The sequence below is a fragment of the Lygodium microphyllum genome, chromosome 1 (assembly GCF_053477565.2).
Source record: "Lygodium microphyllum isolate KBCC chromosome 1, Lygodium_microphyllum_v1.1.10, whole genome shotgun sequence".
Lineage (NCBI taxonomy): Eukaryota > Viridiplantae > Streptophyta > Polypodiopsida > Schizaeales > Lygodiaceae > Lygodium > Lygodium microphyllum.
This window is the reverse complement of record NC_141135.1, coordinates 139,025,781-139,052,501: the sequence shown is the minus strand read 5'-3', so window position 1 is coordinate 139,052,501 and position 26,721 is coordinate 139,025,781.

Genomic DNA, 26,721 nt, shown 5'->3' with positions numbered 1-26,721 from the left:
ATGAAAGTTCATCTTGCTTTGGACCCACATCAAAATGGTCTTCAGCAAGATCTTTCCTATCCTTGGCATAATGATGTTCGAATACAAATAGGAGTTTTGCATTCTGTGCTCTACATTTGTCTTGATGATCACAAGATATCGGCTTAGCAAATCGATAGCATAAGCCCGCATCATGCGATTCATGTATTGTATCACTAGTAAGGTGTCTAATGCGTTTAGCCTTAGATAGCAATCTACACACATGCTCATCACCATTGGTCAGCTCAGTAATAGTTCTGACATGCTGCTCATAGTCATCTTGCTGCTCATGTACAATAGATGGTTGCCCATGACCATAATGCTCATGTTGTCCATATGGAGGGTCATGCCAATGTGGCTGCTGCTCATAATGATACTCATGCTGTCCACACACATGCTCATCACCATTGGTCAGCTCAGTAATAGTTCTGACATGCTGCTCATAGTCATCTTGCTGCTCATGTACAATAGATGGCTACCCATGACCATAATGCTCATGTTGTACATATGGAGGGTCATACCAATGTGGCTGCTGCTCATAATGATACTCATGTTGTCCATACTGCATATGGTGATAGCAACTCTGTTGCTCATGTACATCTATTTGCTGCTGACTATTACCAAAACTTTGGCCATATTGTTTCCCATAAACATGCTGCCCAAGATTGCATGATGATTGTCCAACATGCCTACAATGGTGTCCTTGCATCCTAGGCTGACCATAAATATGATGAGTGGCAAGTCCATGAGCATAGGTATCAGCATGATGCTGGTCATAATCACTGGCTTGCTGCTCCTGCATTGCATAAGAATCTCCATATCCATGCTGCTGACCAATGCTGTATGAGCTACCATATACATGTCCATGATCATGACTTGCATAAGAACTATGTTACTGCATAAAGGAGTGCTTGTAGGCATAATCATGCTGTCCATAATGGCCATAATCATATTGGCCATGATAGCCATACTATTTATCAAATCCATTGGAGTATGATCCACCCTCATGACAAGGAACATAGCCTAGGTGTTGCCCAAAGTCGTATTGTACAATACTTTGGTTATCAAAATTGCCCATATGTGATTTAGCTTAGCACCGGCAATTGACCTATATTGTTTGCCACATCAGAGCATCAAAAGATCCCTAGTGTTACTTCTAAAAATCAAATCTGCACATTGTTATTTGCTATTGTATGTTGCTCACTCTATCAAAACATCTTTGACAATAAGTATTTAGAATATTCTGCAATTGAGTTTTCAGGACTGTACAGAAAGTTACTGATGCCTATCCCACAGGACCCCTGGTGACAAAAAGGGTTGTATCCTCTAAATGGTAGCTCCAAATTGGGAGCTTTGTGGCTCAAATCAAAGGGTACTAAGCCCTCTTCAACATGAGCTATGGAGTTCAAGCTCAGTAAATTAAATGGGCTTTTCTATAATCACTTTTGTCAGCAATTCCCTGAGTCTGTATCCCTGCAATACTTGCAACTTCCATGCATCACTGTACATGGGAACCATTGCCAATATGAACCAAATCCTTGTTGATTAGGGCTAATACATTGCCAACAAGAGCATAACCTTACCAGACATGACATCTCAAGACCAATCATAAGCATCATTACCAAGATTTCCAATCAAAGGCATAGGCATACCCCGTGAGTACCATTGCCACTTGCATAAGCATCTTCAAACCAACATGAGCATATAAGTGCCACTATTAAGAGAATCAAAGTGCCAAGCCTTTTGTTACTTCAGAATCCTGAGCTACACATGCTTGCTACTGCAAAAATGTTACAGCTCAAGTAGTATGTCATGAGGCAGAATTGCTCTTGCAGAAGGGAGGATCAACCCTAGCTTCTGAAGCAAGACAGTGAAAGTGGAGTCAGCAAGATGTGTGATAATGCCTTTTCAACACTCCTTGCATGCAATAATTGTGCCCTTGCTTGCATTGACATGAATTATATCTGTCCCAAATGCTTCTAGAAACTCTAAAATGAGTTTCCACCCCATGTACAACAACTATTTCTATCCTCCAACTTGTTCACAGGAAACCTACCATTTGCTCTTTCTGGCTTGAGAAACTTGGCTACATTGAATGTCAGTGGTAATCAACTGTCAACAAGCAAACTTCCTAATATATTTGCCGAGTCAGAACTTTTGACCACCCTAGATCTGTCAAACAATGACTTGGATGCTGTGTGTCAAAAAGGTTCGAATCCTTGTGTTGAAGCTCCAGCTTCAAAGCATTGACCTGAGCAGTGGACTCATGCGACTCTTCTTTCTAACGAATCCACTTCTGTCCAAGCATCATTGGAATCATTGCTATCTCCCTTGGTGATCTCCTTAATGCTTTGCAAACTACTGCTCCTTTTGCATCCAATATTAAAAACACACTGTTGGACAATATTATCAAATATCAAGAAGCCAATGTCATGCTCATAAGAAAAACAAACCTTTAAATGCTCAGATCGATGGATATGGACAGAGGGAACGCATGCAAGATTGCAGCAGGACCTTATCCCACCCGAGCATTTGACATGGCTTACTGTGAACTGCTTTTGATTGAATCTCTACACATTCAAAACCACTTTGGATCTTCTTTCGAGTTAGACTTGTAGGTAAGCATTCCTTGCTTCCAACCAAGACCTAGAGAGCCCATTTTCAAGCCATGATCTTTCAGTGCCTTTTGATCCATCCTAAAGACATGTCTTCTGGAAGAATTCTGCAATAAGCTCTTCTGCAGGTTCCCTATCTTTCGGTCTTTGCAAGATGGTGACAACAGAAGTAGCAGCTTGGACCTTGACGGGATTGTCAATTCAAGGGACAGGACTGCTTTCTTACACAATGATGTGGCTGTTGCGCATGCTTAACACCTCAGTCATGGAAATGGCTTTGTAGCAGGTGCCTCCAAATTTGCATATGAAAATTTCATTCACCCTATGGCAAGTGTTCATCAAGACTCCATGATTTTCGAGAGTGTAGAAATCGGGCGTTCCTATATAGTTGGACCTGGAGCCGAGTTGGGATGTCAACCCCAATGATGAAGATGCCCTCACGTGTGCTGTGTCACAATGCCATGTCAGTGTTGCGATCAATGCTAGGACCTCTGACTTTCAGCTATATGCAAATGGTATATTTAGTTCATGCTCTGATGACCCCAATGACATTGATCATGCGGTCCTTGCTGTGCGTTATGGCACTGACAAGAATGGCAAGGACTACTGGATCATTAAGAACTCCTAGAGTGAGGAGTGGGGTTTGGATGGTTATGTGCATATTGCAAGAAGCAATTGACTCATAGCATTGCCAATATGCTGTAGAAAAGCCAGGTCAAGAGGATGGCCTTGGAGTCCAGCTTCTACAACAACTTCACAAAATTAGACAATGATTGGTTCAGGGTCAAGATTGATCCTTTGGATGATTGCTCCACTCCTCCTCTGTTTGTGGAAGTGATTTTGCCTCGTCTCTACCCCAACAAAACCCCCAAATTTGACATCAGTAACATCAACAACAATCCTTACCCTGACTTTGTCAAGAAGGCCATCCTTCAAGGCCTCGATGAGCAGGCAATGAGCCTTGTGGGCGAAAGCATGTGTTACACTGTTGTGGAGTGGCTAAAAGATAAGCTTCTAGAGCTTCATTGTTTGAAGCAAAATGTGACGATGCCTAGATCCGGAGGGGAGCAAATGAAGCACATGTCCATAACCTCTAGAAACCCAGAGACATGAATTTTGAAGGTGTTCTACTTGTGGGACTGTAAATTACTGCTCCAGGGCGACTAGAGGGATCCTTCTTTTCTGTGGTCTCCGCGTGCGACTGGAGGGGTCCTTCTTTTCTGCGTTCTCCACCTGGGGGCCTTTTTGAGCTTCCTCTCTCCCGTCTTGCACTCCTTTGTACCTGGGACGGCAAGGCGGAAGAAGAGCTCCCTCTCTCTTGGTCAGCAAAGATGCAATGACGCTGATGTTACTGATAGTGGCCTACAGGGTCTAGGGCCATCTCCACACCATTGTTGTGCTCCCCACCTGCTCCCTTTTTCACCATGGGACTCTCACATAGCAGCCATTATGTCTGCCTGGCGAATCTCTTTGAGAATGTGCCCCACCTGGTTGAACTGAGCCACCTCAAGAGGGTGCTTGAATGATAAAGCAAAGCACAAGGAAGCTTTCTCTCAAGATGTTGCAGATCTTTTGGAGCAAGGAATGAGAGATATAATCGAAAGAGAGACCATGGCAGCCTGAAGCAAGCTTAAGGGAACAAGAGGAAGATCTTTCTTGAAAAGGAGGAGTAGTTTTACTCTTCTTTAACTCCTGCGAGCCAACTTCAACCAGGAATCCCTAAATTTTTACCTCAAAGTTGAAAACAAGCTGCCATTTTTGTCTCCTTGCCTCCAGATTTGGCCAAGCCTCCTACCATAGCTCATGTGTGTCTTCCAAGAAAGCTGCCATCTTTGCCTGTGTACCTGAAAATTAGGGTTTATTGTTGGAAAATGAGACTAGATTTGAGGGAAAGGAGAGAGAAAGAAAGGATCAAGAACTAAGCTCTGATACTAATTGTAATGAAGGAGACCTAACTAATCTAATTAAGAGAGAGAAGAGAGAGGAAGACTGCAAAAGAAGAGGGGGAGGAGAGAGAGAGACAGGGAGAAGAGAGAAAAAGACAGGATAAGAGAGAGAAAGAGAGGGAAAGAGGGGAGAGAGAGAGGGGAAGCCATGGGAGCTGAAGGTGAAGGTGAGGAGACAGATTTGTATTTATCAAATGGTACCCTAATCAGGTCCTTGTACACCTTAAATACCCCATCAGTGTAACCAGGTATTCGCATGTGCTAACCTTGTGTTAACCCTGTGTAAAACCCTCTAATCCCATTCTTTACAGTAGTCCAACTAATCTAATATCTAAAACTCAGTAAACTTGCTTAATCTTACACTTCATTTGTTAACTCTTCATGGCTAGGTCTTTACACTGAACACTAAAATACTAAACCTAGAATTTTTATCCCTTAGGGAATTGATTTCCGAGTAGCATAGACCTAATAGATCTATCTACACATCATCATTTAAATTCCTTTTGAATTATCTCTCCCTATCTTTATTTAATAAAACCATTATTATTTATTAATCAATAAACATTCAAAAAAATTTAACTATCATTCCACAAACCCATAAACTCTGATTTCTTTTTTTTTTAAACATTTGTCTTGTCTCATATGGTATAACTTAATACTTTGTCAACACAGTTAATTTGCATAAAGTTGGAAGACATTCAAAACTATATTCTCAATTTTTTTATAAAAGATCCTAATTTTTGTTGAGTTAAAAGTATGATTTTTATCAATAAATACTATAATTTTCATCCAAAATACATGTCTTTGATTTTAAAGACATTAAAAATCTTTCACAAATTTTGAAAAAAAAATTGGAATATTTTTAGTAGTATATAATTCATTAGAAAAATATTATATCTCATAATTGTTCAATCAAATATTTTATAAAGTACCATTTTTAAATCATTTCAAAGCATTTTTAATTGTTTTTTATTTTTAAAATATAAAATTAGACCTAGATAAATTCTAACAACTATTCAGAGTTGAAAAAATGAGGTTCAAAGTCATTTTACAAAATTTATAAATCAAAGAATTGTTTATGCCACATCACTTATTTATGTTAAACAAGTTAAGGCACTTACATAAAGTACAAGAGTCGCAATTGTGCCTTTGGGAGCCGTGTCCTTTGTAGTCCGGCCAAGATTTACCTTCCACCCAGTCATCTCAAACTACTTGAAAGGCAACGTCTTCATTAGGGAAAGAGAACTAATTGGAAATCTGGACCATCTTTCCACCAATCTGTGCGCAAAAAAGTAGAGCGAAATTCTTTGTTCTTTCCAATTACATTTCTTTGTCCATTTCCTGGTTTCTGTTGGCTTCAAAAGCCTCCTCCTCTCTCCCTCTCTTCAATGATGACACCCAAGAATATGGCACCCTTTCCATCATGTTCTTTCTCTTTCCTCTCTTGCTATGTCTCTCTTAGTAGTGCTCTTAGGAAGAGTTTTCCATAATCTCAATCACTTCCCATGATACACTATCACATCAATGTCTACTAATCCTGGAGAATATAGCGCGCATCTTCGACATCTACGGGCCTTGAAGTGCTATATCGCCATCATACAATCTCCTTTCTCTCTCACTCTGCTTCCACTTTGGAACTTAAAAAGGCAAGTGCTAGCAACCTACGATCTGATCACTTTGTACCACTTTGGAACTGCAGTCTCACAAAAGTCCAAACTGTGGCATCGGCAAACAACATTTTGTACCGCAATAGAACTGTTTTGTGATCCGAAGGAAAAAAATGAAAGATGTGATACTCTGGAGTCTGGAGTCTGGGCCCTGGGCCCTGGGGAAGAAAAAAAATTGGCTTCTCTCTCTCCGTCTGTCTTCATTGATGGCGTCCCCTTCTCTTCATGACTCCTATCTCCAACGTCCACCAACCGCCTTTTTTCTCTAACTTTCTCTTTTTTTTTTTCTTTATTTCATTTCCTTCCCCCCCCTCCAAAGCTTGGATAGTCAAAGCATCTTCTGCCTTTAAATTATGTTCGAAGCTCCCTTAAGCCCCAGCCATACTTTCTTTGGTGAAGGGGGTATAAGACGACGGCCCACGCCATGAATTGCCACAACAAAGAAATGTCCAACCAACCTCATCGGTCGTGGGTTCAGGCCTGATAATAAAGCCACACGTCCACCCCTCCCCCCCCCCCCTTTTAAACCTTAATAAAACCATTATTATTGTTCTTGTGTTGATTGATGCAGCATTGCCTACAATCTTTTCTGCATAAAACATAGTATTAACCTTATCCTCATTTGTTCAGATTTGATTGTAAATCTTTCCTTCCATGTCAATTTCTTGTCCTTCTCAAGTTTTCAAAATGCTCGCTAGAATAGTTTCTAACCCAAAGAACTGAAGTCCAATCACATCCAGTGAACAGAAAAATAGCATAACAAGTGCAAGTAACATCGCATCTTCAAGTGGCTCCATACTTCTCTGGAGAGCTTCAAAGATTGTGAGCACATTGCTGAAGAACTCAATGTCACACAACCAATCTACTGACATTGAAATTGCCCCCAAATGAACTATGCGTTGCATTGCAAGTTACGAAGGGCATGCAAGTGTTACTTAGGTGATGTGCCGAACCACCACAAAGCTCTTAGACCTACCTCTTTTCACTAAAGCAAAATCAAATGTGGTATTAGAAATAGGGGAATCAAGGGAGAGAAGACAATATCTTATCTTCTTTAGGTGAAAATAATTCCCTATGGGAAAATTTTAGATCGGTCATGGTTGGGATTCACTAAGGAAATCTATCAAATTTTATCTATAGCACCACCTTCCTCTCGTACAAAAAAAACTGTGTATCGACATCTCCTGCCAAACTGCAAAGACACGGCCTCCAAAAATAGCAATAATAAACACCGCATCTGCATTAAATTAACGTAAAAAGTTGGTAACAATGTGCCAATTGTGTACAATTTTGCTTAAAAATTTTGCAATAGTAGGCATTGGTTCTAGGTGTTGTCACAATTGGACAGATTGTAATGCCAAACCATACGCAACTCTAAATGAAAGGTATTATAATATGGAGAACAAAGAGAAGTATGTTTCCTAATACACTTGTAATCGTCTCATAATCTTTTGCATCTCCCCAAAAGTGTATCAATTATCTTTGTCCAAATCCTAAACAATGTCTTCATATTAAATGTCTCCTTGAAATCTATGACATGAATGTAATTTATTGTCCAAATGAACCAAGTGATGGCACCAGTGATCAACTCATCTTTGCTAATGTCCCTTTCCTTTTGTCTATCAAAAGTCAAGTGTGGATATCATGCTTAAGTGCTTACTAATAATGAGGAAGGATTGGTTGCTTGGATATCCTTCTATCCACATACGAGTTATTTTTTTATGTTATGATTTAAGATATTATTCCCCAAGTCGCCTTCATAGTCTCAATGGACCTTTTTATAAACTATTCCCACATCATTATCATCACCCTAGTTAACCAATTTAGGAACATTATACCTTTTGATGTTAATTATTGAAACTTTGTACATGAATACTTGTATGGAAAATATGGATAAACCTTCAATAAATCATGTGAAAATGCTTATTGTTATTATTGCTATATGTCATTCTATACACTTCACATGTTTATGCTTCATATCATAATGGATTGGTGCCTATAACCTAGCTATTCTTAAAGGAAAAAATCCTTTGAGTGGGAAGGAGCTCATGCTTTTTTTCATGTTTTCCTAGGTTTTAGGGTAGTGAAGCTCTCTCTCTCTCTCTCTCTCTCTCTCTCTCTCTCTCTCTCTCTCTCTCTCTCTCTCTCTCTCTCTCTCTCTCTCTCTCTCTCTCTCTCTCTCTCTCTCTCTCTCTCTCTCTCTAGCAAGACTAGGAGGATGAATAAGGACAAAAAGGAAAGTGTGTCTATAAGTATTGGGCAAGGATGTTATATGTGAGGTCCTCTTTTTCATGCATGTGAAGTCCATCATGCTTTTGGTTGTGAGAGAGAGAGAGAGAGAGAGAGAGAGAGAGAGAGAGAGAGAGAGAGAGAGAGAGAGAGAGAGAGAGAGAGAGAGAGAGAGAGAGTGTGTGTGTGTGTGTGTGTGTGTGTGTGTGTGTGTGTGTGTGTGTGTGTGTGTGTGTGTGGAGTTGGTAGCTTACAAAGGGTTCATTGGTTCTTTACAAATATATTTGAGGAGTATGAGTCTCTTCGATTTGATCATTGGACTCCATCAACACCCAACTTCAAGCACAACCTCAACTATGATAACAACTCCATCCCCCCCCCCCCTTTGTGTGTGTGAGAGAGACTATCTACACTTGCATATATGTAGGTCTAGATGAAATAATTAAAATGCATGTGCATGCACGCACGCCTGCACACACACACACACACACTCTCTCTCTCTCTCTCTCTCTCTCTCTCTCTCTCTCTCTCTCTCTCTCTCTCTCTCTCTCTCTCTCTCTCTCTCTCTCTCTCTCTCTCTCTCTCTCTCTCTCTCTCTCTCTCTCTCTCTCTCTCTCTCTCTCTCTCTCTCTCTCTCTCTCTCTCTCTCTCTCTCTCTCTCTCTCTCTCTCTCTCTCTCTCTCTCTACAAGGCAAGGCATTGAATGTCATGCATGCAACATTGTGGCACATTGGTGGTTGGTGTGACAAGTATGTAAGGTATTTTGCAAAGTAGGAGATGAGATTTGTCACCAATAACCATCTCTAGCGGTCACTAAAATATTGGAGAGGAAGATGGAGCTCTAAAATACAATAAAGTATTATCTATGTCAACATGTATGAAGATATGTATTTGTATAAACATTTTTTATATTTCTACATTGATGATAAATAGGAACTCTCCACATCAACAAGGTAGTCTATCCAATGTTGGCCGTGCAATGTTGCTAGTCTAACTTCACTGCACGAAGAGCTCATTGGACATGACCACCTTATGGATGATTATCATGATCAAGCATCCAAAGTAGCAAGTCTTTGACTCTTGGATGATAGTGAAGATTGTTTGAAATAGCCTTTATAGCAATATAGACACTTTGCTAGTTATAGCTTCCTAGTTGTAATTTGTGAAACATTTAAGTGTTAATATTTATTAATGTAAAGCCTACTTATGTAACTTTCAATCATAATTTGGTTCAATTTTGGCAACAATGATGATGATTGCCACCAATATCCTTGTAACTTACCATTGGGACTACTAATCTAAAAAGAATCCATTGTGGAGATTTAGTGTAAGTCTGTTCAACATTTTTATTATGTTATCACATAAAGAGTTGGGCCTAGTAGGCCTACTTCAAAGGGCTCACCTCTTTAGCACTTGTTAGATGCATGCCCCTATACACAACATATTCATGTTCACAAACTTTACAACAAAAATAAACACACAAATTTTACTATTTCCCTAGCTAGATGGCCACACTTTTGTTATTTAAGTCAACCAAGCTATGACATTTATGGGGCCTCTTTCACATTTGACTAATCCTTGAGGATCAACTATCTAACTTCCACCACATCTTAATCCCATATAGTCCACCAGTCTCGATAAGATTGGCTCTAGAATATCATATAAATATTATCTATACATACCATTGAGAATGGGGAGAATTGGAAGGGAATTTAGGGTTTTTAAAGATCAATTATGGTGCAAACTTTTGTCATGAAATTAGACTTTTGCATTCTTTGATCCTACCTAAGCATCAAATGTCTTCCTAGCTTTATCCTTGAGGGATACCATGCAAAACCTCCAACTTATCAAGTCATAGCTCACTCTAGAATTCATAATTTCCTTGGATTTTTCATTCAAGAGTTAGCTCATATAATAAGCTTGAATTGCATGTAAGATGTCATCATTTAGTGCACAAGTCATAAGTGTACGATCTTGTAATCAAGGCTATATTTTTAGAGGGCCATTTCTAGCAAGCTACACCTTGGTTTTATTCTATAAGAACATGCATATCCAACCATTTTATAAGTGTCTTTGTTCAAAAGAAAAGAGGATTTAAAGAGAATCACTTGCCCTTATATGTAGGTCAACATTCTTATGGGCAACAATGAAACCAAAGTGCTAAAATTTTAAGGGGTGATTATGTCAATGTACTATTCGTACATCTCAAATAGAAGTAGCTTGTACAACTTGTGAAAACTTGTCATGTGCATCAACATCATGACTTTGCACTCATCTCCTAGAATCCAAAGCTTGGAGATCAACTGCACAAGCTGTATCTATTCCTTTCAAGAGGGTTGGTTTGGGAAGGAAGAATCTATATCACATCTCATAAAATATTATGGGAAGGAAGAATCCATATTGAGTCTCACAAGATATTATGAAATTGGACCAATATAATTATCATTGAGCTTGTGTGCATTGGTACAAGACTTTGAAATCATTTTTTCCTATTGAGCATTACTAACAACATGAGAAGGTTTGTTACATATATGTACTTTCTTTTGAAAAAGGCACCATGCATGCCACTCATATGCCATTTTTATGCATCATACTTATCCAGGAAACGTCATGTGCTAAGCCATCTAGCAAGCCTAAAATTGGAATTTTCAATGGCACAAGAACCATCATCAATCACTTAGTTATATCTTGTATAATTTAGATGCCAAGGCCATGATGCAATTTAAGAACCATTGTAAAGTTCCTAATATACATGCTAGTCAAAAGTCGTTAAGTGAAAGAAACACTTCCAAATTTTTGTATGTAAAGTCATTGTTAGGACAAGGGTCTTGAGTGAATATGGTCAATAGGATAGCTTGACCATAGCACCAAATAGGAGGCAACGAGATGATATGCTAATGTGTTGAGATGGGTTTAAGGGAAAGCTCGACTGAAGCACTAATAGTAGCAATGCTAACAGTAGGCAACATGTTCGTATGCTAAGACATTGGTGGGGTTAAGGGATAGTCTACATTAGGTCACAGTAATCTATGGACCAAAGGGTCAAAGGATGGGTGATCAATGTGAATGGAATACGTAAGAGTAGTCTGTAGTCCATGGATTTGCCTAAATATACTAACATGCTACTAAAAAAGGCTATCATCCTATGTAGTTGGGAGATTAACCAAGCTTTGCCTAACTTTTGTGCTCACTAAAGGCAAGGCATCCACATGTACAATGTGAATGGACTTACTAAGGCTATTCTAAATATAAAGTCCATGGATCTACCTAAAGATACTAGTGTGGTGCTAAAATAGGCTATCATCCTAAGTGGATGGGAAGTTAATCGAGATTTTCTTACCTTTTGTGATCATTGAAGACAAGGTGTTTGCATGTGCATGACATTGGTATTAGAGTGAGACTACAAGAAAAGATTAGGGACCATGCGATAGGCTCATAACCAATTGATACCTAGATTGTATCACCCCCCTTTGTTGGACACAATAAAGTGGCAAGCTCATGCGGCTTATGTCTATGACTAAGATGAAGACCAAGGAATATAAGTTGGTGTACTTGGCAACAAGATATTATAAGAAGTTGGAAAGAATAAGGATTTAGTGTGTAAATAGTATTGATGCCATGTCACACTGATATTGGTTTTAAAGGGGGGACATGTAATTTTTCTCATCTTTTGACACATTCATACAATATTGTCCTTCTTCTCATTATCTTACTCTCAGCTTCAATGGCTTCTTTCTCTTTCCTATCTCTCTCCTATTCTAGTATTTATCTCTCCTCGTCACTCCCTTTTTCACTTCTGCACTTATTCTTCTCTCTCTTCTAGAGTCTTCTCTCTCCTCTTTCTCTCTCTCTCTAGTTCACTTCTTGAAAAATGGTATTAAAGCATCGGTTTTTGATCCGTTTTTTCTTCTATTTCAGTCCAATTTTTCACCATAAAAATTTCAGACAAGTACTACAGGTACTTGACATAGACAATGACTAGCAAAGGTTTGCAAGACACCTATGGTTAGCAAGAGACTATATCTGGAGATCTTCAACGGTAGATATGGCAATGGAAGGCTAAAATAGCAAGTCGTCTCATCAAATTTGCATGCAATTTGAAGGTAACTAGGTCAAATGGGAGTTAACCAGGCTTATTTGGGAAAAAACTATAGTTACTTTGAAAAGAGAGGGTTCTCTTTCCCCTTTCTTGGAGCTTCCTACAGGTCTCATGGAGTCTACCATTAAGATCTCTCAAATTTCAAAGATTGTACTCCATCTTTGAATCTTTAGCCTTCCAATAAACCCCAATTGTGTAGTCCATGGCAGCCATGAAAGCTTCAATCCAAGCCTTCAATTGTCATCAATTTCTTGAAGATTCTTCATCATTTCAGCTGTGGGATCATTTTAGTAAGGATCCTTGAAGAAATTGCAAGGATTAAGCATGAATGGTCAAAGATTGAAGCTCAAGAGCTTCCATGGAGCCAAAATTTGAGGGAAATGGGTTTAATGCTTCATCTTAAGCATCTGAAGCTTCAAGATTGATCCCAAGCATTAAATACACAAGCCTTGAAGATTATTTTAGCAACATTGGACCACTGAAGGCTTCATCAAGCATTTGGGGATTAATCAAGTCATCATCAACCATGCCAAAGGTACTCTTCTTCAATTCTTAATCTCTCATTAATCCATTTGATGAGCTTAATCCACTTGATTGAGAGATTAAAGATTTGAATAATTTCCATGAAATCCTAACCAACCATTGCTTGAATCAATCCATTTACGTAATGCAATGTTTGCTTGATGCATATTGGTTCTAATTAGTGAATTAGAGGCTTCAAACTGAAATTTTCAACATTACATTTAATCCAATTGATTAAGCCTATTGATTGATAAGATTTCTCACTCTAATCCATTGATTGGTTGATTTCTTTTACCCAAGCTTGAAATATTATAAAAGGGTAAGTACTAGCAATCAGTGAGTCACTATATTGCATTGGTAAGACCCTCTTCCTATCCAATTTTTCAAAAATTTCATCCTGTTGCATTTCATGAAAATGAGCTAAATGAATATTTCAAAAATGCATTTCATGCCGATTGATTAGAGTAGTATGCTAATGCCATGTTGATATACCCACTGAGGAAAAAGGTGGATGCCGGGGGAGATAGTGGGACAAAAGAGAGGTGACCCTCCCTCACTATCAAAGATCCTGAAAAGGGGTGCAACCAATCGACTCGGGGGGAAGTTTTCCCACCTCTTGGTGATTTGGAGCCTGTGCAAGGAGCCTGTCTTGTCATTTTATCCCTCACATAAGTACCTTCAAAGACTCAAGCACCTTCAATAGCAAAACAGGGTAAAACATGGACTTTATAGGACACTACAAGGTATTTACAGTTTCTTACAGGTACCAATTTCATTATTGAAGTACAAGTGCAAGTACGAATCACCATTTTATCCTTATAGATGAAAATAGAGCATTTACAGGTTGAAATAGGGTGCAGGCTTAGACAGTTTTTAGACTCAAAGATTAACTTGCAAAATTTTATATTTCAAACCTATTATGACGTTCTATAGCTCATCTTAAAGAGGGCATTGTTGGATTTTATTTGAATCAAAAATTTTGGGAATCGAAGCTTCATAGCTCAAGTTATAGCCATTTTTCTGATAGGGAGTACTACAATATTGCACTATTACGGCAGGGCATAAAGGAAAAAATAAGGCCTAGGATGAGTATGCTCAACAAATTAGACATTCTATGCGAGATATTATACCCTAAGAGAGCCATGATGAGCCTCAAGTGCATGGAGAAATCACTTCACTTAACAATAGCATGTGTGAACATGAAAATAGGTATGCCCAACGTCATATGGAGCTGTTATCAAGAATGGAGCAAATGGTCTTGTCTATTAGTTAAACAAAGTCTTCCATTGAGAAGTTAGTGTATTCAACTACCCAAACAAAGGCTTCCATTGAGAAGTTAGTAGAATCTAATGCTCAAAACATGGTTTAATTCTCCCAATGGATGCAAATTCAAATGGGATCCAAAGAAGAAAGGGAGAAAGCTTATTCAAATTTTGAATTCTCGGTCCCACTTCAGCCATCTAACCAAAATGGTCAAGGTCATGGAATCATTGGACAAAAGGGTATCCCAAATAGCCTAAATAAAGTAGGTGAGACTTTACAAAGACATGATGACTATTTGGGCAATTTGAATGGTGCCAACTCCCAAGTTTTTGGACTGAATGCCCAACTTCCTAGAGGTCCTCTACCAACGGGAAGGTTTCATATTGGTTCTCAGCCACCTATTGGGAGATTTCCATCTCATTTTGGGGACTCAATGCCTAATACTCATGACCAGTCAATTTTGGGATAGTAGCCCTTCCATGAAAGAGAGCTTAAAGATAAGATCATCTTGGCCAAGTTCAATGGTCAATCATCTTCGCCATCTGATCTAGAGGAATGGATTTCCAAATTGGAATCTTACTTTGATATATTCCCTAGAATTGATGGTATGAAGATTCATTTTTCTTCCTTACATTTGGAGGGATTTGCGCATACTTGGTGGAGGTATATTAAAAAGGAAAACATACTTGTAGAGAATTGAGAAGCTTTCAAGACACTTATGGCTGAGGTCTTTGTCTCTCCTCTTAAAAAAGAGAAATTGGCACAAAGACGGTATGGTTTAGAGCAAAGAGGCCCAAGTGTAAGGGAGTATACCAACCAATTCCTCAATCCTACCATGTACATAGAGAGCATCAGTGTAATGAAGCTAAACTCCACAAGTACATATATGGTTTAGAGCCATCCTTATCAGCTGATGTCATGGCACAAAACCCTATCACTCTTTTCAAAGCTAATGAGCTTGTGGAGTGCTATGGAAGGAAATATAGAAGAGAGTCTTCATTTCAGTCTGGTTATGAACAACTAAGGATTGTTTTCAAACAGGGACAAGTTGGCAATGTTTATGGCAGCAATCATGCGCCAAGCAAGTGGAGGCTTAAGAGTGCCAACTTATCCACCATTCAATGCTTCAAGACCTCAAAGCAATTTTAGGACAATAAACAGTCCTAGAGTTTATTTAAAAAAAGGGGACAGCAAGCCTAAATTTATTTCGGCCAATACGAATGCCAAGTCTATTCCTATGGACCTCTACAAAGAAAGAAAGGAAAAAGGCTTATGCTTCAAATGTGGGAAAAAGTATACACTTTATCATGCCACAAAGTGTGTATACAAAAATGCAAAACCCAAGGTTCATAGTATGTTAGTCTTTGAGGATTCTAAAGATGATATTAATGAGGCTAATGCAATTGTACCTAATGCTGCAAATGATGATCTTGATGAAGAAGTTTGGCAAGTTTGGCAAAAGTACTTTTATGATCTTGCCAACTCTTTTCCTTTTGATCCATGTGGGAGTGTTCCTTTTTACCTAGGTGGGACTTATGATGAGCCACTTGCTACCACTAGTTGTTCCATTCCATGGATGCTTGGATGGGTTCTAAGATCCCTAATACACTTCGTATGATAAAACATAACATTCATGGGAAGGCCGTGTTCATTTTGATAGATAGTGGCAATACACATAGTTTTGTGAATAAGTCCATTATGCACAAGTTGAATTGTCTTCCCACTAACTTACAGCAATCCATAAGAGTTCAGGTGACCAATGGTGAAGAAGAAACCAGCACCCAAATATACCCACAGGTTTCTTTACAACTAGCTGAAAATCATGAAGCAAAAGTAAACGTGATTACCTTGGAAATGGGGTCTATAAATATTGTACTCGATTGTGATTGGTTGATGACATTAGGCAAAATCACTATGGATTTCTCACAGCTGTATATGGAGTTTTTCTTTGATGGACAACTCATCCATTTACATTGAATTCTTAGTAGATCAGATTTTCAGCTTATCACCATTCAACAACTCAAAAATGAGGACAAGAGGCACTCATAAATATTTGTTTTGCACTTGAATAAAGAGATTGAAGATCAATCCATAAATTTAACAAGTCACCTAGCCTTGAAAGCTCTTCTTGAGAAGTACAAGGACTTGTTTAAGGTGCCTACTTCATTCCCTCCCAAGAGAGCAGTGGATCACCCCATTGATTTGGAGCCCAACTCAAAGCCAATCAATAAGCTACCCTACAAATTATCCAAGTGTGAGCGGGAAGAAGTAGTCAAGAAAATCAAGGAACTTCTTGAGATGGGATTCATCGAACCTAGTTCTTCACCCTATGTATCTCTAGTCTTGTTATTCAAAAAGAAACATGGATCTTTCAGGATGTATATTGACTACATGGATCTTAACTAGATCATAGTGAAGAACATGTATCCAATACCTAGGATTGATTATTTTCTTGATGAGTTTAAGGGGGCTAGATTCTTTAGGAAGATTGACTTGAGGTCAGGGTATCATCAAATCTACATGCAAGAGGGTGATGAGATCAAGACTACTTTTAGGACTAATCGAGGGCTCAATCATTTTCTAGTGATGCCATTTGGGTTTACAAATCCTCCATCTGCCTTCTAAAGTTTGATGAATAAGATTTTGCAATCTTTCCTTTTTCATTTTGTCTTGGTCTTCTTTGATGGCATTCTGATTTACAATAAAACCCTTCTGGACCACCTATCACACATGAGGAAGGTTTTCGATGTATTGAGACATCATAGACTCTTTGCTAAAGAGAAGAAATGCTCTTTCATGCAGACTGAAGTGGAATACTTGGGACATTGCTAGTGAAAAAGGGATCCAAACTGATCCAAGAAGGTGTAGTACATAAAAGATTGGCCAACACCTACTACCACTACTTCAATTAGAGGATTTCTTGGTCTATCTTCATTGTAGCATGATTCATCAAGCATTGCGGCTATTTCAGCTCCTTTGATTGATAGGTTGAAGAATGACACTTTCTTTTGGGATGCTCTTGTAGATAGTAGCTGCAATTAGTTAAAGGAACTCCTTGCTTTTGCTCCTATTCTAGTATACCCAGATTTTTCGAAGGAGTTTACCATAGAGTGTGGTGCCGGTGGCTGAGGCATTGGGGTTGTTTTGTTACAGGAGTATGGAGTGATTTCCTTTGAAAGCTATAAGCTTATAGATAAGGAAATGGCTATGATTGTTTATTATGAACAAGAGATATTAGCTATCTTGCATGCAATAAAGAAATGGCACCATTATTTGCATGCTAGCTGCTTCAGAGTTCAAAGTGATCATAGGGTCCTTAAGTATTTTCTCACTTAGTCCAATTTGACTCCTAAGTAGTGTAGGTGGGTAGCTACACTCTCCAAAATTATACCACTCATCATACAAGGGGCAAAGACAATGTAGTGTGGCTAATTTTCTTTCTTGTATGTGGGTTTGCAAAGTTTCAGCAATGAGACTGAGCTACATGGTGACTGGATTGAAGAACTATAGGAGGCTTATCTTTTGGATGAAGAGCTCAGCCATATTTTTTGGAAATTACAACAAGATCTCATGGATGATAACTCGCATAATCAACTTCAAAATGGCCTCATTTGGTTAAATGGCAAGATTGTCATTCCCTCTACTTCTTTTACACGAAAAATTATGGAGTTACATTCTTTGCCTTTAGTTCAACACCTTGGAGTTTTTAAAACCTATGATAGGATCAACAAAAGCTTCTATTGGAAAGGGCTGTGGAAAGATGTCAAAGACTTCATCATGAAGTGTATGCCTTATCAGCCGAATAAGGATAGCACCCATAAGCCAGGTGGTTTATTGCAACCATTACCCATTCCTATAGAAATATGGATGCACATTACCATGGACCTCATTACTAGCTTACCTACTACCAAAAAGGGATGGAATAGTATATATGTGGTGGTGGATAGACTCACCAAGGCAGCCCATTTTATTCCAACTAAGATCCAGTTTGCTACTTCTCAAGTGGCCAATCAATTCATGGACCAGATTTTTAGACTACATGGATTACCATAGGTGATTGTTCATGACAGAGATTCAAAGTTCATGAGTAACTTTTGGCAGGCGGTATTCACATCCATGGGCACTAAATTGGCTCCCTCTATGGCCTATCATCCATAGACAGAAAGGGTAAATAAGTGGTTAGAGACTTATCTTTGCCATTTCTATTATGATGTACAGAATTCATGGGATTCTTAGTTACACTTGGCTAAGTTTTCCTACAATAACTCCACTCATGCTAGCATTGGAGTTTCGCCCTTTGAGGCTATGTATGGTTATAAGGTGCCCTTACCCACAATCATCTTTAATGAAAGAATCAATCCTCATGGGAAAGAAGAATTGGAAAGAATGTAGGCCCTTCTTTAGTAGTGTAAGATGAATCTTCGGAAAGGTCAAGATCAAATGAAGATGTATGCTGATGAGAAGAGGCGATCTTTAGAGTTCCAAGAAGGAGAATTGGTTTTGTTGAATGTGCCGAAGTCTTGGTACTCTACTTTGAAAGATGAATCCAATAACAAGCTTGCTCATAGATTTTATGGCCCCTACTGGATCATGAGGCATATTGGTGACTTAGCATATGGATTGAAGCTACCCTCTTCTTCTAAGATTCATAATGTATTCCATGTTAGTTAGCTCAAGCCTTTTTATGATGATTCTATTGATACAGTTGATGAACTGCCACCTATTGATGAAGGTCTTATTCAGTATATCCTAGAGGGCTATCATAGGTCAACATGAGAAGAAGCTTCGATCCAATTCCATCATTGAAAATTTAATCAAATGGAGAGGTCTACCACAAGAGAAATCTTCTTGGAGACATGATTCCTTATTAGATGAGTTTTCTTTGCTAAGGGATACACTGATGGCTGAAGCTTATTGACTATGGAGCTAGTTATGGTGTTGATAGTAGCCTGTTCTAGAACAGTTTTTATTTTGTCCAATTTTCAAAATTATGCCACATAAAAAGGGTTAAAGTACTCTTCAAGAGGTATGCTTTGACATGTGGCACACCTCATTTAGACACTTCTTCTAGAAGTTATGGCAAATTTGGTTCAGCTAGGGTCTATTTATACAACAAGCTGTCTACTTTATTTTAAGCTCGTCAATTGAAGACTTTAAGGCTCCAAGTACCTTTAAAGCATTTTTTATCATGTATATAGCTGAGTCCTACTCTTATTCTTCCATTTCAATCCATATATCTTTCATCTTTTATTCATTTTCCAATTTGTAAAGCTGAGAACAGAGTAGTACTCTGTTCTATCCATCCTTTTCTAATCTTTGTAAGTTTTTTTTCTGGGCAAAAACCTTTGGGATGGGATGGATTGTTGTAAGAAATTGAGAAGAATAAGGATTTAGTGTGTAAATAGTATTAATGCCATGTCACATTGACATTGGTATAAAAGGAGGGGACATGTAATTTTTCTCATCTTTGACACATTAATACATTATTGTCTTTCTTCTCGTTACCTTGCTCTCAACTTCAATGGCTTCTTTCTCTTTCCTGTATTTCTCTCTCCTCGTTACTCTCTTTCTCTCTCTCCAATTCACTTCTTGATAGATATGAAGGCTTTGTTGGCTCTATTTGATGGGTGAGAGGATCAACTATTTTCCTGAAGAAAAGACTTCCCAAGAGGTTACCTAGAGTGGTATTGTCATCGTCTAAGCATGCTTAACTACAAGGTAACTAATCATCAAGTTAAGCCTTGTTGTTGCTCCATATCACAAAGAGAGTTTTCAAAATATTCTTTTGAAGGAGATAAAGAGCTTTTCAAGGACCTCCCACCTACAAATTGGCATCCAACATCTTTGGACTTCTATCACATTGCTTATCTAATTTTGTGAATTGTTCCACAGTGAAGACATCATGTGTAAGTAGCAATTTCTCTCAGTTTCAAGTATCACATCATGTTCTCACCATCACATGCACAACATGATGAACTTGCACACATGCATGAGGATGAAATCATGAATGATCTAGATAATTTTGATGCACTTGAACTAGTTGATAAGAGGGACTTCGATTCTCTAATGACTCGTGCAATGACACTAGATAAAAAGTTTGATAATCTCAACAAATATATTACAAAAATCTTGGATCTTTTAAAGAAGCTTGTACAAAAAAAATCTTCACATGTTTTGGATTTGCCTCTTGAAGACAGGGTTGCTCTTAGAGCTACTCCATCCATAAGGCTTGCCTCAACGTGTTGAGGTCTCTAGGTCTCTCAGTACATAAGAGACCAACAATATGTGAGAAAATACAAATCCACTTGTGTTTTGAGGAGAGGAATGAGATTATAACAAGGTTTCAATCAATGCTTTTTTGGAAAGATGGAAAAACTTACATTAGTTATATCGCATACTAGACAAATGATGGATGTCTTGATGCCATTACTTATCCTAAGAGTGGAACAAGTTTGAGGAAATATTTTAAAAAGAATTTCTCCTTGAGAATAAAAAGGACTATAATTTAATTTCTTGGAATAAGTGTCAAATGGAAGGTCTAATCTTAACCTAGTACATCTCCAAATACACAAAAATCTTTCTCAAACTTGATGGCTTCGATTACTTTAGAAGATTCGAGATTTTACTCAAGATTTGGACAATGAGTACAAGGCCAAGGTGAAAACTCAATATCGTTAAACACTAAAAGAGGCCATCAAATGTGCATAGATTTTTTACGATACACTACATTATGAAAAACATATGCATATGCATTTGCATACTCAAAGTCTACATCAGCATTAGCAAGGAAGAGATAGTTACTTGCCAGAGCACATAAGGAAAATTTATCCACAGCTCAAAGGTAATGAGCTAAATAAGCACAAGAGCAAAGAAAAAGAAATGTATATGGTACACGTGCTCCTTTTGGAAGCTTGACTACCTCCCCATGGCAATCCCATGTTTGGTCCCCACAACAATTCATGGTATGGTCAACGGACGATGAGTTTGTATTCTAATGGATGATGGATCACTTCACAACTTTCTTGACTATATGTTGGCTAAGAACCTATATATGAACTAGGTGCTTGACACTCATACCTATATTGTGTCTCTTATAAATGAGAGTGACAAAGATGCATGGGATAAACAAATACATGACGTATTAGAGGTGCAAGGGCATACTATGAAAATGAATTTTTAAGTTATGAATGTGACTAGGGTAGATGTGGTGTCAAGCCAAGTGTGGTTGCACAATAATCTAGATAGCACGTTAAAACATAGCTATGGGCACAATAATATTGCATTTGAGAACAATGTGTGTATGTTTTATTATTGGGTAAGTGGAATGTTCCATCATCCACTCTTATATGTACAATTGAACTTAATTACTTGGCCAAATATAATGAAATAGAATACGTCTATTTTTATTATGTAGACTCTTCTTTTTTTTTCTTCACACAAGTTTGTATGTTATATTGATGATATTGTGGATTTTCTTTAGTGGAATCTAATGATAAACTAATTACATTCTCTCTCTCTAATCTCTCCTTAAAAATATGTTTTAGCTATTATGAGTTTTTGGTTATGCTTGTTGGCCTAACCGATGCTCTTGCCACATTTATGACACTTATGGATAGTGTCTTACATACATATCTTGGAAAATATGTTGTTGTTTTCCTTATTAATATCTTTATTTGCTATTAGTTTGAGGAAGGACATTGGAAACTACATTGGCCATACAATTTTGAAGAATGTATTATGATGGATAGAACAATGTCCATATGCTTTTGTATAATGGCCTCAGACTACAAATTTGGAGGAGTTACAAACATTCTATGCTTTGGTAGGATTTTACTGCAAATTCATCAAAGATTATACTAAGATAGTTATTCCTATGATGAGCCAATTGAAAGCTCAAGGTCACATTTTCTCTTGGGTTAAGGAACAACAACACAATTTTGATAAACTCAAAGTCTCTATCACTATTGCACCAATGCTAGCTAAAGTGAATCCACATAAATTGTCTATAGTGAAAACTAATGCTAGTGACACAACCATTGGGGTTGTGTTAGTCCAAGAGGGAAGACTTGTGGCTTTTGAAAGTAAAAAGGCTACATAAAACTTAAGAAAATTATTTTGCTTATGAATATATGCTCTATGTAATTAATTATCTGTGCTTTGAAGAAGTGGCATCATTATTTTTATGGTGTATATTTGGGATAGCATTTGATGAGGAGAATATCAAATCATTCACTATGCAAAAGAATTTGAAATGAAGGATAAATATGCTGAATTTCTTTGATAGTTTGATTGCATGTTAGATTATCGCAAGGGTCAATATAATGTTGTAGTTGATGCTCTAAGTAGAATGCCTAAGGTTGAGACTCTCTCATTTTATAATATAGCTACATTATTGCAATGGTCAATATAATATTGTAGTGGATTCTCCAAATAAAATACTTGAGGTTGAGACTCTCTCATTTAAAGTATTAAAAAGTGATCTATTACAATCTCTACAAGGAAAATGTGAGCAAGAGCAATATTATGCAAAGGTGTGGAGTGCTATTAAAAGAAGGAACCCCTCACCAATCCATGCCCAAGATACTGACTCCACATAAGGCTCCTCTCTTACAACTAATGAGCTCAATCTATGGAAGAACTATACCATTGATGATGTGTACTTGCTTTACAAGTGTCCAAACATGTGTACCCTAGGACTGACACACCTAACACCAAATTCTTCATGGGTGTCATGGATGTCATGATAATATTAGTGTAGGTCATCCAAGGATAATAAAGTCATATGTACATGTATCTAGATACTTGTATTGGTCTAGAATGGATAAGGATATATAATAATATGTTATTTTAAACATGTGACTTTAGGGTTTAGTATGTTCACATTTATAGTTGAGGTAGTATAGTGACTCTTGCATGGTTCAGTTTTTGCAATATCTTTTGGGCCTTGATGACTACCTCTCCTATTATGTCTAGCCATAGGTCATTACTATGTTGTCTATCAATATATCTTTCATCAACTCTTTGGGGATCCTAATAGTGTATGTAGTAGGTCTATTGTATAAGAAAACTAGTGGTGGAAGACCTCGGTGGTGACTTGTAAATCTTCCTCAAGTACTACACTCAATAGTATCTTGTTATTCTTGACTCTTGGTTTGTTGCTCCCTTTTCTGAGAAGCAATGTTGGATTTCTTTATCTTGTTGTATTTTCTTGTCCCTTACCTAATCCCAAGTGTCTATTCTATCTCACGAATTGCATGGTGGGAGAACTTGCTTGAGCTATTGCACCAAACACACACCATATACACAAGAGGAAGCTCACTCAAGAACACAAGAAGAAAGATGGAGGTCAAAACATTTTCTTGCTAGTCTCTTCTTCTTCTTTCACACACGATACAATGTACAAAAAGCATAGATAAGATACAACATAAAGGAAAGTGGCCTACTAAGTCAAATTGTGCATAATTTACTATCCTAATTGATTGGCACTATAAGTGTGCTAGCTATAGGTGGATGCAACAAGACAAATATAATAAGTGATAAGTTAGTGGCCATGTGAGGATCATAATGACCATGGATGTGCTAAGTGTAGACATGTGGACCCATTGTAACCAGGTTGTCCATCATCAATTTTTGCACGTGTTGAGCTTGCTATCTCAACATATTCTAGTATTTGGAGTGTTAGTGGGAATTCTTATAGTTTTTGCTCATTTCTAACCCATAGTTCATTTATGCTAGTTTTAGTATTAGCTTTATAATTGTTAAAAAAATCTACACATCTTACAATATGGAAAGATTGGATGCTTACATTCGTGTATAATTTAACTCCACTTGAGTCCACACTATTCCACCATCTTCCCTATCATGTTATATTTGTTGACTATCCTCTCCAAATTGTTCGATAACCAAAACTTAAGGTTGTCTATGCCCCACATGGTGGCCCTCATTGCAAGGATTTCTAATAAGAATTGGTACCTAGGGTTTTTTTGCCCTTTCATATGGTACTTGGAATTCCACCATCTATATATAAAATAAGAAAAACTTTTTGAGAACTTCAAGTAGCCAAAGGATAAATTTTTTTTATAAAGATCACTTGTTCCAAAATTATTGTTGTGTTTCCCATTGCCTAGATTATGACTGATGTATTCGTCCCCTTGCAAAAGGAAGACGCAAAGCTTTTTACTTTACAAGCATGACAAATAAAGGATATGATCACAATGTGTGCAAGATTTTGTGTATTTTGATTAATCTATACATGCACTAAGTCACCTAGGATTAGTGTGTACAGTATCAATTAGTTGAATTTTGAGGTATCTAGCAATTGTAAAAATTGTAATTATACTTCAACTTTGCTAATGTGCTTAAGTCAAATGGTCTTATGGTGATTATGAAAAGATATGAAGTTATATCACACAATAAGGAAGGTCCCTCAACAACAACTAGCAATGCATAGTTCCTTCAATTCAAATTCTATCTAAGAGTGGGTGATGTTGCAACTTACATGATGAATTGATGTTTGGTGATGGACATGAGAGATGTGATCTCACTATAGGTAGGGTTGTATTGAATTGTACTTATGATGCAATGATGCTTCACTATTGTCATAAGGTGATTAGCATTGTAGGAAATCTTGGCCCTAAGTATATACCATTTCTTGAGAAATTTTCATGGTTGTAATGGTGTCCTCTTGCTGTGCATGTAGCTTCTTGTTCCAACATTTCTCTTGTGGATGCTTGTGTTGCTACACTGTTTGAAGCTTTTTCTTGCATTGTTAGTCCTTCTTTCATTGCCTTCTTCTTCTATTCTTTTTTTTTCAATTTTCTCTCGATCAACTTCTTTGGAAGATGACTTTGTGTCTATATGTGGTGGGGGTTACACTCTCTAATCCTTAGAGGTGACCCTTTCCTTGGGGGATTGGAATCAGGTGGCATGTACGGTATGTCTAAGGCAATATGTGAACTATTGGAGACACCTAGGGCCATGTTGATAAGTCTTGTGAGTGCACTACAAAAGCAAATGATACTCACATTTATCTTGGTAGTAGTGACTCCTTTATCTTGGTAGCAAATTATGCTCATGTTTATCTTGGTAGCAATGACTCTTGTATGGGTCCATCTTGCAATATAATTTGGGCCCTGATGACTACCTCTCCTATTATGTCTAGCCATAGGTTGTTTGGGTTTTGTTTGACTATGTTGCCTATCAATACGTCTTTCATCAACCCTTTGGGGATCCTAACAATGTATGTAGTGGGTTTGTTGTGTAAGAACAGTAGTGCTGGAAGACTTGGGTGGGGTTTGTAAGCCTTCCTCAAATACTACACTAAATAGTGTCATGTTATTGTTGACTCTTGGTTGTGCGACAATGTTGGCTTTCTGCATCTTGTTGTATTTTCTTGTCCCTTGCCTAATCAAGTGTGTATTTACTATTCGGAGGGTTAATGGAGTTTGTATAGCTTTTTCTCATTTCCAACCCACAATCCATTTATGCTAGTTTTAGCATTAGTTCTATAATTGTAGAAAAAATCTACACCCCTTCCAATATGGGCAGATCATGGGCTCACATTGGTGTATAATTTGACTCTACTTGACTCCACACTATTTCACCATCTTCCCCATCATGTCATATTTATTGACTATCCTCCCCAAATTGTTCAATAACCAAAACTTAAGGTTGCCTATGCCCAACATGGCTAGAATCAAAAGTTGAATTCATTCCACTACTTCGTAGTGAACACAATCTTGCCCTCATTATGGGATCTCTAATAGGAATTGATACCTAGGGTTTTTTTGCCCTCTCATTTGGTACTTGGGATTCCATCGTCTATACATAAAAGAAACTTTTTGAGAACTTCAAGTAGCCAATGGACAAATCTTTTGACAAAGATCACTTGTTACCGCTAAATGTTACCAAAATTACTATTGCATTCCCCATTGCCTAAATTACTACCAAATATTCTTGCTTTTGCAAAAGGAATATACAAAGCTTCTCAGCTCTACAACCATGACAAATAGAGTACAATGATCTTAGTGTGTGCAAGATTTTGCGTATTTTGTTTAATTTATACATACACAAAGTCACCTAGGGTTGATTTTGTACAATATTAATTAGTTGAATTTTGAGGTATCCACCAATAGTATAAGTTGTGATTATGCTTCAATTCTACTAATGTGTCCAAATCAACTGATCTTATGGTCTTTATGAAAAGAGACAATGATATGTTGCACAACAAGGAAGGTCCTTCAACTAGTGATGTGTAGTTCCTTTAGTTAAGATTCTATCCAAGAGTGGGTGATGTTGCAACTTAGATGGTGAATCAATGTTTGGTGCAAGAAAGATGGACATGAGAGATGTGATCTCACTAT